Genomic DNA, 5013 nt, shown 5'->3' on the forward strand with positions numbered 1-5013 from the left:
TGCCTATAGAGGCCTTATGTTTCAGTGTTTTGAAATTAATACGTAGGCCTTGCAGTACAGAAATTGTCAGACAGTTAGGTCTAATGACCTATGAATTGCATGTATTTTCTTTGGGGATTTATAGAAACAAATATGAATATGTCGGTTCACACAGTGACTTCGTAGTAGCCTATTCAAGAAACAGAATACACCATCCTTAGCAAACAACACGTTTTAAATTGTGATGTTCTACAGTATTGCATTGCAGTGAATGGAGTGGGCGGAGCCACAGGCGCTCCGTATTAAACCAGTTGGCCAGCACAAAACCAATTTAAATTATACATACTCTTAATGAGTAACTCCAATAACAAATGGTATTTATACATTTTTATTGGTTAGTATATTTCTCTAAATATACACACTAGCTTTTCAACATACCAGTATTTGTTAAAACGTATCATAAATGCAGGTATAAATAATTAAATATTACAAATACAAGTACATCCAATTCCCACCGTGGTCAATCCATGTCAAGCAAAGAGACAGGTGTTCTTAATGTTTTGTCTACTCAGTGTATATTCCCAAAGATTAGTATGTCTTTACAAGTGGAATTATGTTTTGAGGGCGGGGAAAAAAAATCTGTGATTGTGCTGCCAGCGTAATATCCTCGTGCAAGGAGAATGTTAAATGTCTGGTGTTGTCTTGGTTACCTCTGTACACATCACATTTTATTAGTCAAATATGCCAAATACAACAGGTTACACTTTACAGTGAAATGCTTACTTACAAGCCTTTAACCAACAATGCAGTTTTAAGAAAAAGAAGGGTTAACTAAAAAAAATAAGAAAATAAAAGTGACAAATAATTAAACAGCAGGAGTAACATAACAATAGAGAGGCTATATACAGGGGGTACCGGTACAGAGTCAATGTGGAGGCTATATACAGGGGGTACCGGTACAGAGTCAATGTGGAGGCTATATACAGGGGGTACCGGTACAGAGTCAATGTGGAGGCTATATACAGGGGGTACCGGTACCGAGTCAATGTGGAGGCTATACACAGGGGGTACCGGTACAGAGTCAATGTGGAGGCTACATACAGGGGGTACCGGTACAGAGTCAATGTGGAGGCTACATACAGGGGGTACCGGTACAGAGTCAATGTGGAGGCTATATACAGGGGGTACCGGTACAGAGTCAATGTGGAGGCTACATACAGGGGGTACCGGTACAGAGTCAATGTGGAGGCTATATACAGGGGGTACCGGTACAGAGTCAATGTGGAGGCTATATACAGGAGGTACCGGTACAGAGTCAATATGGAGGCTATGTACAGAGTCAATGTGGAGGCTATATACAGGAGGTACCGGTACAGAGTCAATGTGGAGGCTATATACAGGGGGTACCGGTACAGAGTCAATGTGGAGGCTATATACAGGGGGTACCGGTACAGAGTCAATGTGGAGGCTATATACAGGGGGTACCGGTACAGAGTCAATGTGGAGGCTATATACAGGGGGTACCGGTACAGAGTCAATGTGGAGGCTATATACAGGGGGTACCGGTACAGAGTCAATATGGAGGCTATATACAGGGGGTACCGGTACAGTCAATGTGGAGGCTATATACAGGGGGTACCGGTACAGAGTCAATGTGGAGGCTATATACAGGGGGTACCAGTACAGAGTCAATGTGGAGGGTATATACAGGGGGTACCAGTACAGAGTCAATGTGGAGGCTATATACAGGGGGTACCAGTACAGAGTCAATGTGGAGGATATATACAGGGGGTACCGGTACAGAGTCAATGTGGAGGCTATATACAGGGGGTACCGGTACAGAGTCAATGTGGAGGATATATACAGGGGGTACCGGTACAGAGTCAATGTGGAGGATATATACAGGGGGTACCGGTACAGAGTCAATGTGGAGGATATATACAGGGGGTACCGGTACAGAGTCAATGTGGAGGCTATATACAGGGGGTACCGGTACAGAGTCAATATGGAGGATATATACAGGGGGTACTGGTACAGAGTCAATGTGGAGGATATATACAGGGGCTACCGGTACAGAGTCAATGTGGAGGCTATATACAGGGGGTACCGGTACAGAGTCAATGTGGAGGCTATATACAGGGGGTACCGGTACAGAGTCAATATGGAGGCTATATACAGGGGGTACCGGTACAGAGTCAATATGGAGGCTATATACAGGGGGTACCGGTACAGAGTCACTGTGGAGGCTATATACAGGGGGTACCGGTACAGAGTCAATATGGAGGCTATATACAGGGGGTACCGGTACAGAGTCAATATGGAGGCTATATACAGGGGGTACCGGTACAGAGTCAATGTGGAGGCTATATACAGGGGGTACCGGTACAGAGTCAGTGTGGAGGCTATATACAGGGGGTACAGGTACAGAGTCAATGTGGAGGCTATATACAGGGGGTACCGGTACAGAGTCAATGTGGAGGATATATACAGGGGGTACCGGTACAGAGTCAATGTGGAGGCTATATACAGGGGGTACCGGTACAGAGTCAATGTGGAGGCTATATACAGGGGGTACCGGTACAGAGTCAATGTGGAGGCTATATACAGGGGGTACCGGTACAGAGTCAGTGTGGAGGCTATATACAGGGGGTACCGGTACAGAGTCAATGTGGAGGCTATATACAGGGGGTACCGGTACAGAGTCAATATGGAGGCTATATACAGGGGGTACCGGTACAGAGTCAATGTGGAGGCTATATACAGGGGGTACCGGTACAGAGTCAATGTGGAGGCTATATACAGGGGGTACTGGTAAAGAGTCAATGTGGAGGCTATATACAGGGGGTACCGGTACAGAGTCAATGTGGAGGCTATATACAGGGGGTTACGGTACAGAGTCAATGTGGAGGCTATATACAGGGTGTTACGGTACAGAGTCAATGTGGAGGCTATATACAGGGTGTTACGGTACAGAGTCAATGTGGAGGCTATATACAGGGGGTACCGGCACAGAGTCAATGTGGAGGCTATATACAGGGCTACCGGTACAGAGTCAATGTGGAGGCTATATACAGGGGGTACCGGTACAGAGTCAATGTGGAGGCTATATACAGGGGGTACCGGTACAGAGTCAATATGGAGGCTATATACAGGGGGTACCGGTACAGAGTCAATGTGGAGGCTATATACAGGGGGTACCGGTACAGAGTCAATGTGGAGGCTATATATAGGGGGTACCGGTACAGAGTCAATATGGAGGCTATATACAGGGGGTACCGGTACAGAGTCAATGTGGAGGCTATATACAGGGGGTACCGGTACAGGGGGTACTGGTACAGAGTCAATGTGGAGGCTATATACAGGGTGTACTGGTACAGAGTCAATGTAGAGACTATATACAGCGGGTACTGGTACAGAGTCAATGTGGAGGCTATATACAGGGGGTACCGGTACAGAGTCAATGTGGAGGCTATATACAGGGGGTACCGGTACAGAGTCAATGTGGAGGCTATATACAGGGGGTACCGGTACAGAGTCAGTGTGGAGGCTATATACAGGGGGTACCGGTACAAGAGTCAATGTGGAGGCTATATACAGGGGGTACCGGTACAGAGTCAATATGGAGGCTATATACAGGGGGTACCGGTACAGAGTCAATGTGGAGGCTATATACAGGGGGTACCGGTACAGAGTCAATGTGGAGGCTATATACAGGGGGTACTGGTAAAGAGTCAATGTGGAGGCTATATACAGGGGGTACCGGTACAGAGTCAATGTGGAGGCTATATACAGGGGGTTACGGTACAGAGTCAATGTGGAGGCTATATACAGGGTGTTACGGTACAGAGTCAATGTGGAGGCTATATACAGGGTGTTACGGTACAGAGTCAATGTGGAGGCTATATACAGGGGGTACCGGCACAGAGTCAATGTGGAGGCTATATACAGGGCTACCGGTACAGAGTCAATGTGGAGGCTATATACAGGGGGTACCGGTACAGAGTCAATGTGGAGGCTATATACAGGGGGTACCGGTACAGAGTCAATATGGAGGCTATATACAGGGGGTACCGGTACAGAGTCAATGTGGAGGCTATATACAGGGGGTACCGGTACAGAGTCAATGTGGAGGCTATATATAGGGGGTACCGGTACAGAGTCAATATGGAGGCTATATACAGGGGGTACCGGTACAGAGTCAATGTGGAGGCTATATACAGGGGGTACCGGTACAGGGGGTACTGGTACAGAGTCAATGTGGAGGCTATATACAGGGTGTACTGGTACAGAGTCAATGTAGAGACTATATACAGCGGGTACTGGTACAGAGTCAATGTGGAGGCTATATACAGGGGGTACCGGTACAGAGTCAATGTGCGAGGGCACCGGATAGTCGAGGTAATTGAGGTAATATGTACATGTAGGTAGAGTTAAAGTGACTATGCATAGATTATAAACAGAGAGTAGCTCTTTGATTAGTGTGAGGGAAAAATTATGTATTCACCTTATTTGTTCAATATGTAATAATTATTTACTAAACAACCAGTGAGATATTTCTGTCCTGCTAATGCTGAGTTTTATGGTGTCCACTATAGCTTCCTGCAGCTCGTCTGGATGTCGAGGACATGGATTTTACTAGAGATAGCTTGAAGCTGACAATAGAATGATGTCTCGTGCAAAAAAAAAATGAGACAGACACATTCTATGATTAGTGGTGCATGTGAGACATACTGTGCGTCTCCGGTCTGATTGAGCCTGCATTCCATAGACACTATATGGTGTATGTTTAGCCAGGATAGAAGAGTAGAACAAAGGCCTCAATGGTCCTTAGATATCCTGGCATCTGGGAAATTAGGCCAGGGTGGGGGGTTAAGATATAGAGTTCAGTGTGTCAAATCGGAGGGCCTGTTGTCCGGGCCTCTGGCAGTCTCTATGGGGGTGCCACAGGGTTCAATTCTTGGACCGACTCTCTTCTCTGTATACATCAATGATGTCGCTCTTGCTGCTGGTGAGTCTCTGATCCACCTCGACGGA

This window comes from Oncorhynchus kisutch, linkage group LG25 (assembly GCF_002021735.2).
Source record: "Oncorhynchus kisutch isolate 150728-3 linkage group LG25, Okis_V2, whole genome shotgun sequence".
NCBI classification, from domain to species: Eukaryota; Metazoa; Chordata; class Actinopteri; order Salmoniformes; family Salmonidae; genus Oncorhynchus; species Oncorhynchus kisutch.